The following is a 9816-nucleotide window of genomic DNA, read 5'->3' as shown; positions in this document are numbered from 1 at the left end:
TTGCAAAAACCCCGAAAGAAAGCAGGCTCCTTTCATCGGCATCAAGCAAAGCACTTCAACACCAAAAACCACAAAAAGACTAGCAAGCCCTGAAAAAGAGCAACCAACAACAAGCCCTGAAAAAGAGCAACCAACAAATCCGGAGACAACGCAACATGTTCCAAAGAAGCGCTTCTCTGTAAAGGAATACGCATAACTTCTTCTCGATTTTCAATAATTTTCTTGATAATGTAAGTAATCTCTTTCAATTGTCTATATTTCAAATCATCTGATTTAACAATATGACCTAATATCTCTGGTTTGACAGTATACATTCCTATTGTTAATACTTTTTTTCTTCCTAGGAATACTCTAGTTTACCAGTTGATAATTTTATATTTACCTTGAAATTAACTTTTGATGACTTAAAAAAAACCACAGCCATTAAATGTGTGAATATTTCAGTACTCTAACATAGGTGCATTTTCCCATTTAATAATCCCTCTTAATTTCTCACTTAATCAAATCTGTGTGCAGAAATGATGGCAAAGAAGAGTACTAAGATTGCAGCCAAGAGCCAAGACCAGTAGTCAATAGAGAAGAGTACTAGGACTGCAACCAAGAGCAAAGACAAGCAGTCAACAGAGAAGAGTACTAGGACTACAGCCAAGAGTACACGATTGCCTCGTCCTATCACCAACAAACAATGCATGAAGAAGGTAGCTTTCACAACTCCACTAGACAAAGAAAAGGTTGGCATCAAAAAACCACACCATCCAATTGAAACCGAAGATAGTAGAATTAAGAAGCGATCGCATCGAAGATCAAACAAAAATCCTCCTCTTTCTCTCATAACAAAAGCGATATTTCAAAAGTCAAGATCAAGTACACCTACTACTCCAGTTCAACCTCTTCCAGAGGTAGGAGAAGATCCTCCAAAGACACCAAAGAGGCCAACAGCCCGTACTAAGCTGTCATGGACAACAGAAGATATGGCCAAAGCTCTCCATGCAAATGTTCCATACAATTTGGCATTAGCAGAGGTGCAATTGCTAATTGGGAAGAGGGAAGGACTCAAACAAAAAGGAAAGGACCCCCCTCCACTCTCACTACCGCCGAAGAAGAAGCATTGCTCCAATGGATTTTTTTAAAGTGTGACTCTGGCCATGGAGTTTCTGTGACAGATGTAAAGCTCAAAGCTGCAAAATTTGTCAAACAAGGAACACACTTTTTTCAAATGGCATTCCAGGCAGAAGCTGGTGGGATGGATTTCGCAAGTGGCACCCAAGTCTGGTTTTTCGAGTTACCGAGAGCCTAGACCAGTCAAGGGCAAGAAGATTCAAATGGCTTTCCAGGAAGAAATTTGTGAAACAAGGAACACACTTTTTTCAAATGGCATTCCAGGCAGAAGCTGGTGGGATGGATTTCGCAAGCGGCACCCAAGTCTGGTTTTTCGAGTTACCGAGAGCCTAGACCAGTCAAGGGCAAGAAGATTCAGGCCAAAAATAGTAGAAACATTCCACAAAAACCTTCAAGATCTTTACTCAAAGCACAACTACCCGCCGTCAAATATTTGGAATGTAGACGAGACAGGATTTCAAGGATCTAGAGATAAGGGTATGAAAGTGTTAGCCAAGAAAGGATCAAGGTCAGTTTATGGAGTTATATGCGATTCACGTGAGTGGATGACAGTACTGTGTTTTGTTAATGCAATTGGTCAAGAAATACCCTCTTACTATATTTTTAAGGGCAGTCGCATAACAACTAACTACATTAGGTTTTGTGAGCCTGGAGCCGCCATGCCTGTACATAAAAAGGCATGGATGACATGAGAGTTGTTTCAAGCATGGCTTAAACACTTCGATGATGCTATTTCACTACAAGGCAAAAAAAACAGACACTACTTGGTCCTTGATGGACATGGAAGTCATGTCTCACTTGAGGTAGTGGCCAAAGCAAAAGAGAGCGGCATAGATATTGTCACACTGCCAGCCCACACATCACATAAACTTCAGCCATTGGACGTATCAGTATTCAAGCCATTAAAAGTATAATTTCGGAAGGAGAGGAATAAATGGCAATAGAGAACATCTTCGAAGCAAGCAAGCAAGACAGAGCTGGCTTCTATTGTGGCAACAACAATAAGTTTACCTTTAACGGAAGCTAACATAACAGCAGGGTTTCGAGCAACAGGGATATGGCCACTAGATTTTGCAGCAGTTAAGTTTGAAGGTATGCCCTGCAATCACATCAACCTTCTTGAGGAGACAAGTCCACTTGATGAGACAGAGTCACAAGTACCCAACACGCCAATTGAGCAGCCCATAGAGGATGAGGTTGAGGCCATAATAGCTCTCAATACTCTTGCATCTCAGCTCCAAAAAGAAAATAGAATTTCTTCTCAGCAAGAAAATCGAACACATGCAATAAGCTTCACCCAGCTTTTGGAGGGAGCTGAAATTTCAAACTACACACCTTGCGACTCTAAACCACATTTCTTCACAGAAGATGAGTGCAGTTGGGACATAACACCCAACCAAATTACCACGAATTACATGGAAAACCAGGTAAGTTCTCCTACTCTACCAGTAGAGCCACAAAGAGTTCAAGACGCACGGTTTTCTAATGAAAATGCAGCTCAGGCACAAAGAGTTCAAGACACACAATTTCCTAATAGAAATGCAGCTCTCGTTTCGACTTTTCAAGCAAGCATAGCTCAAACCAGACATATCATTGATAGTGCTCGAATTCCAACAATAACAAGTCATCAAGAAGCAAGGTTTCCAAATGAAAATGGAGCTCCAACAACAACTGTTCAAGAAGGCCTAACTCAAAACAGACGTGTCACTAATGTGGTTCAAATTCCAACAACAGCAGCTCATCAAGAAGCATGGTTTCCAAATTCAAATGCAGGTCCAACATCAACTACTCAAGAAGGCACATCTCAGCAAAAACGTATCATTGATATGCTTCGAGTTCCGCGTCAAGCAAACCGTGAGGCTTTTGTAGACTACACAAATAGTCTCATTTTAACATCTACACAATACATTGAAAGTATGAGAGCAAAGAATGCAAAGAAAGAAGAGATAGCCAAGGCAAAAGAGGAGAAGCGCATTGAAAAAGAAAAGAAGAGACTTCATTCACTTGCAAAGAAAGGGGCTGCTCAACAAAGAAAGGCCCATGCCCGAGAAGCCAAACTTTCGAGAAAAGATTGGGAGATTCAACAACAGCTCTTTGAAGAAAGATTACAGTAAGTCTTGTGGGAACAAGGTTCATTAGAAAGCTTACAATTGAGGCCACTTCAGATAGATCAGCCTTATCACGCCTTGGCGCGACGACATCAAATGCAAAAGTTGCGTGCTAAACAAGCTCGAGAATGACTGCATTGCTCAAGCTCAATTTTGAAGCACTTCACTATTCTAGGCGAGTAGTAACTTTTTGGAGCAGTTTTTTGTATCAAGGTTAGATATTTCAAAAAGTTTTATAGTACATGTTAAAACTCAATCCCTCCTACTCGCGATTCCCAATCTTGGGGTTGTACTCCTGCAGCAATATACCTAGTTTCTATCAAAGCAATAATCGTAGTACTACCAATCAGTTTATGTTTCATGCTTAACATGCCAGCTGCCCTTTTTGGTGTATAAAAGTACTTGTATGTAACAATTGAAGGTGCAATGGGTAAAGTTTTTTTTTGGTTAGTATGTTTAACACACGATGTCTCCCGTTAACACATGATACATCCCCATTTCTCACACAACATCAACTACTATCTATTATGACAACACAAAGTTTATCATTCACATTTCTTCATACAATATCCCCTTCCTATCAAAGTCTTACTGCATCATATGCATTTTGTCTTTCAAATGCCTGTTTTATTCTCTGGGACAACCTTCAAATACTGTTATCCTCACACACTATTAGCCATTCATTATGGTTTTCAGCAAAAGTTTAATCTCAGTCACATTTCAAGCAGTAGAATGTAGTCAAATCAAGAACGTTCACAAAGATTTTAGTTTTGAACGAAGGTGAATCTCGGCCACATTAGAAGTACTCAAATCAAGAACATTCACATACATCCCTTATTGCTGACTGAGAGTCCTCAGCTCAAAAGTATATCTTTGCACAAGCTCCACATATTAACACTCCCTAAACATTCACAAACATCCATTATTGTTGAGTGAGGCTCGAGAGTCCTCACCTCAAAGTAAATCGTTGCACAAGCTCCACATGTTACCACTTCCTACACCAGGTTATTTTTAGCAGTTCTGAAAGAAAACCTTACAGTCAAAGGCAGCAGACTGCACATCAACTCAAAAACCAAAAAAGTGCAGAGAGCAACCATTCATTGAATCACTCTTGGCTCTGCAGATGGCGGATGCGGGCCTGGTTTCGCTTTGTCGGCTGACTCTTTTGGCATTCTCCTGCAAGGGCTGAGAGGGGTGCAGTACAGATATGAGAGCTTGAGAGGTTGCGGCATGTCTAAGGTCAAGGATACATCGTTCAAAACGACAAGAATATGCATGTGCAGAAATAGACCAGCTGCGAGTTTTATGCATTTCCAAACGCCACTCAAAACATCATTGTGAGCTCCCCATTCTTTTGTTTTCTTAGGTTGTGAACATTACGTTGCCTTTCATGACGAGCTTATTATCAGAGCCTTAGAGGTAAGTTTGCTTCAAGACCATGTCCTGTTTAACACTTCTTCTTCCGCTCTGTCATGGTCTCTTCCGTCTCTCATATCTACCCCGATCTCCATCATAGGAGGTTCCGCTCGAGCACAAGGGCTAGTGGCATCCCATCCCTCTCGACCTCATTAGCTCTGTCGACAGGATAGCCAAGAATTGGGTCAAATTACTCTAGGTTTGAGGTGTTGATATCCTGGAAAAAGTAGTGATGTAAGGCAAAGAGGGCCTCTTGCAGGGACTTCACAGTCCAAGGAGATTTGTAGTCAGAGCACGCACCAAGCAGTGCCTCATCATTGGCAAGGCAATCAAAGACAGGGGATACAATAGAGGGGGCACCGTGAGGCAACCTTCGGCTTTGACTACAGGCGAGCCAGGGAAAACGAGTTTGAGTATATGGCGGTGAAAGCTCAATTGTGTGGCAATCCTATGCTTGGCAATGGGGCTAATAAAAGCCATATCCACCCTTGGCTAGCTCGGCCCATTGTGCAGAGCTTGAGCGCGTGAGGAGGCAACGCAGTGAAAGGGCAGGTGGAACTCGTAGCGCTGTAGGTACATTGTGCCTTCAATGTACACGGGTTGAAGCACGTGTGTTGGAGGTGGCGCCTTAATAGGCGTGAAGGGATAGCATCTCGCTGAGGAGCCTCCAAGTGTCTATCCGTGAGTGGCTACATACCCCATCCCAAATTGAGTGACGTAGAGCATTAGTCGTCTCTCTTCTAGGCACTTATCATCCAAAGGGAGAATCCTAGGTGGAAATGTTCAAGGTGGGGAGGGGTTGGTATCCCCACTCACTCTCGTTTTTTTAACAAAGGAATCAAAGAATTTGTGTGGAAACCCATTTTCCTTCACTTCCATCTCACCATCTTACCTCCAGATGTTTAGGGACACGTGGCGGTGCTAACCAATGCCCTAACCGTGTGATTTGGCCAAAAATCAAGCATGATACCACCTTGCCAAGTTAGGTGTCTCTATACTGGCTCCTCTACCCTACACTCTTTCGCTACCAATCTCGTTTGAGCTTGCGCCCCATACCTATAAGCCCCTGGTTGGACTTGGCGACACAAAAGAACTCCCAGAGAGAGAGAGAGAGAGAGAGAGAGAGAGAGAGAGAGAGAGAGAGAGCAACTTCCTCCCCTGGCGAAATAGCAGCTCGTTCCGGAGAGAGAGAGAGAGAGAGAGAGAGAGAGAGAATTCACTTTACATCGTGTGCACTTTACTTGCCCTTGAGCCCATACACTCTCTTGCAATAGAACTACCAATCTCATCTGAGCCCGTACACTCTCTTGGAATAGCTATCAATCTGCTCTCAGAACTTCAGCAACTCGGACTCCTGCAATCCCTGCACCTCCCCCTCCTACATGAAGAAGCATGCCTGAGAACCTTGGTTGAAAAGGGAGGAAAGGCGATGGTAGCTTGGGAACTTTCCTCCCAGCTGACCTTTCCCTCTTGTGTGCATTCTGGTGGCCCCAAAGCGCCTACGAGCTGTAGAACTTGAGAGTGCAGAATTGACAGCCGAAGATGCGAGACTCAGTGGCCGACAATTCACAGGAAGTTTTGGACAAATTCTCACAATAATTCCCACATTGTGACTTACCTTAACATCATGAGCTTTTGTGAGGGAGGCATCGCATACCTAGCTAGGTATGGGGTGCCTCTCGAGCAGAAGCTCATGATGTTATTCATTGTATGAAAAACACTGGAAAAGACTCCATTTTCCTACATGAGAAAATTTCTAAATCTTCTTGTGCAAGATGACATGATTAATCATCCTCTGTTCTGATCGTGCAACAACACCTACCTTGCCTTCTATTGCCTTGTTCTGATGCCCTACCTTGCTCACACCATCTGCACATTGTAGATTTTGCTGAAGACTTTTATTGAAAAAGAACTTTGCTAGGAGGAACCTTGGAACATTTCTTGAAACGATTCTCTATCCCCCTCAATCGTAAATTAGGGGCACGATCGACGACGTTGCCTTCCATATGCAAGCAAATGTTATTGGGTCTGAAGATAACCCCTCTCTCCAATCTTCGTTCATTCAAAATAGCTCAATGCCCTATGCTCTCCCGATTGTTAGGCATTTCTTGCGAACAATGCCCTCCAAGCGACTTGCATGCATACTCATTGATGCTTTTCTTCTCAAGCAACCACTATTAGGATAAGTGCCCTGTCAATGGCAGTGCATTAGGCATACATATTGACCACAAGCAACCCACTATTAAACATCAACATGTATTCTATTGCATTAGGAAAAGCTCCTCAATAACTTGTTGCACTCTGACAATGCTTTTGCTCTTCACCAAGAAACCCACTAATGAGAACATGTATCCTAGCCCCTCCTTGCAACACTTGTCAATGAATTGTTGTGCTCTGACAACAACATTGCATTTGGCATACATACTCGCCAACGTTTTTGGGGCTCAGGCAATGCACTGTTGCAATATAAGCTTGTTTGGGCTCTGACATCTCTTACACATGCGACACTAGTACTCACCAATGGAGGCCATAATCTCATGGTGCATATGTTCTCACCTATGTCCTGTTCTTGCATGGGTTACGCCATAGGCCTTCAAGATGCAAGCATAGGTCATCGAATTGTGAGAGAGGCCCTCGCTTTGAAATGGAAAGAAACCTAATTCTTTGCCCATGATGGAGTTGGACATACCTTGTAAGACGTCTAGGCCAGGATAGAGGGGCCAATTACAAGATGGGCCCCTCTTTAACGACGAGCTACCCCCATTTCTTTTTTTATCTTGAGGCACCAAATCAAGCACACTCAGCATGGCGTTGTGGTTAGGAAAATGCAGTGGGGCTAATCCTCATTCGCGCTAGTGTGCGTTCAATCAAGCCTTGTTGTTTGCAACGTACCTAATTACCCTTTTGACAGTTTTTCCATTCCCCCCCCATATTTGTTACAGGAGAAAACAGATTTCTCTGTTGTGCTCCCTTTTGACAGCCTTCCTTAAGGATCGAGGACTATCTTCTCTTTACTTGTCTATATAATTATTGAAGGCCAACGGCCTGCAAGAAAGGCTAATTAGACAAGCTGTCCTTCGCGTCCGTATCATGATATGATATTGTGATAGTTTCTACCAATGCTGAGTCTTAACTGCTTCGACTTACATCTTTCATTTTGTACTTGTTTTTGTAGGGAGCAAGAATTTCCCTTGATCTGTGACTGCACTGCCATACTAGAACCCTTTCATTTAAACATTCTTGACCATCAGGAACTTCAAGCAATGAGCTCATCTCAAGCAATGCCCTACTACTACATCCAAGTGAGAAAAACAGTAAAAGTGGGGTTTTTCATGAACACGAAGAGCTGAGTCCCGCTATATACTTGTGATATTAGCAATATTATTGGATATATAGTAGCACTAGCCTACCAATTATAAAAAGAACTTTGAGAGGAGGAACTTTGGAGCATTGCTTGAAACGAGTCTCTCACCCCCTCACCGTAAATTAGGGGCACGATCATTGCCTTCCATATGCAAGCATAGGTAACTGATTGGGTCTGAAGATAAACCCTCTCTCCAATCTTCATTCACTCAATATTACTGCCCTATGCTCTCTTGACTGTTAGGCGTTTCTTGCACTCCAAGCGACTTGCATACATACTCACCAATGCTTTTCTTTCGAAGCAACCCATTATTGTGTTCAAAGGTTGATAAAAGTCAACATTTGTAAATATAAATAAACTTGGGACTTTAGGAAAACTAAAGTAAAACACATGAATGGTCATGAACCAAAACGGCACGAACCTCTATAAACATAAACGCCCATTCAGGCCTCAAATAGAACAACTTCATCTCTGTGTACTCTGTTCCAGTCTCTACATTTTTCTATTGTCTATACACTTGCATTATCTACATGGTATCACGAGTATAGATATTGCTCGTGTGCATCTCCTTGCCTAGGCGTTCCTGCTTGTTGGCCATTGGTGACTCCGGATAGATCTAATGGCCCAACCAGCGAGCATTCGCTCCTACAAAGTGGACAAACTCACAGGTGATAATTACATAAAATGGGCAGGTAGGATGCAACTTCTATTCAAGCAATCATAAGAGGCTTTATGGAAAGTCGTGAATGGCAAGAGCCCGCGACCTGCCTGAGGCGATCCAACTGAAGCACTATGGAATGTGAACGATCTGCTTGCTCCAACGGAACTCCTCTTCCATTTGCGAGATACACAGGCCTTACTGGTAAGGAAATCTAACTCTCCTCACTCCATTTGGAGCTTTCTTGAGCAGACCTGCAAACCCACAGATAGGGTAACTCAAGTTATTGTCCTGAAGAAGTTAATCAATTTCACCATGAATGAAGGGGACAGTGCCAAGACCTTCCTCCAAGCCTGGAGGCTCCTATTAGATAACTTAATTATCTCAGTCTTTACCCTAGATGAAAATCAACAAGGCACACTGTTTTGTCTCAGATAAACGACTAGAGTTAAAAAAGATATGTTGGCATAAACCATTAGAAATGCAATAGGCTTCTTTGACTTATCACAACTACCATATGTATTGATAAGTGAGTGTTAGAGGTTCGTGTATAATTTGTTACAAAGCACACCCACATGTATAATCTATTCCTACATAAGATTGCATGAAACCATAAGAGTTCATTTTCACCTTATTGAAAAGTGTCTCTAGCTTTGTCTATGCAAAATAAGATAGGTTATGTTTGGAAAAAAACATGTGTTTCAAGTCCATGTAATCAAAAGATAAACTTTGGAAGAAGTTCGATGAGCTACCAAGCATTGGACCGGCTAGAACACCTTCCGGCCCCCAATCATCATCGATATCCACTTTTTCCTCGATCTCATGCATAGAGGACATGTTCTTGGATGTGTAGATAGACTCCGCCTTTGCATTTGGCCCACTATCCACATAACAATCATGAATCTCCTATAATAATGTCATATGTCTACTTAGGAATTCTCTCATTGTAGTCTTTTGGCTCAATCGTCTTTATGAGTTTATCATTGTAAACAATACATGTACACGAACTTCCTAGCCCTTGATCTTTATTGAATGATATCTCATACTAGTTTTATAGGTGTATCAATTGTGTCCATGCCACATACTTATACACATTTAGCTGATCTACATTGAAGTTATTTGAGGTTTTGAATGCTTATGTATATCAAGAA

At 42.2% G+C, this 9816-nt stretch overlaps 2 pseudogenes; both read left to right on the top strand.

Annotated features, from left to right (window-relative positions):
• Positions 1-689: 689 nt before the first annotated feature.
• On the top strand, positions 690-1297 carry LOC147435374 (uncharacterized; annotated as a pseudogene).
• A 301-nt stretch (positions 1298-1598) lies between these two features.
• Positions 1599-3097, top strand: LOC147435373 (MFS-type transporter clz9-like; annotated as a pseudogene).
• Positions 3098-9816: the final 6719 nt, after the last annotated feature.

This window comes from Adiantum capillus-veneris, chromosome 18 (assembly GCF_014529385.1).
Source record: "Adiantum capillus-veneris isolate H3 chromosome 18, ASM1452938v2, whole genome shotgun sequence".
NCBI classification, from domain to species: Eukaryota; Viridiplantae; Streptophyta; class Polypodiopsida; order Polypodiales; family Pteridaceae; genus Adiantum; species Adiantum capillus-veneris.
This window is presented reverse-complemented; position numbering and strand designations above follow the sequence as displayed.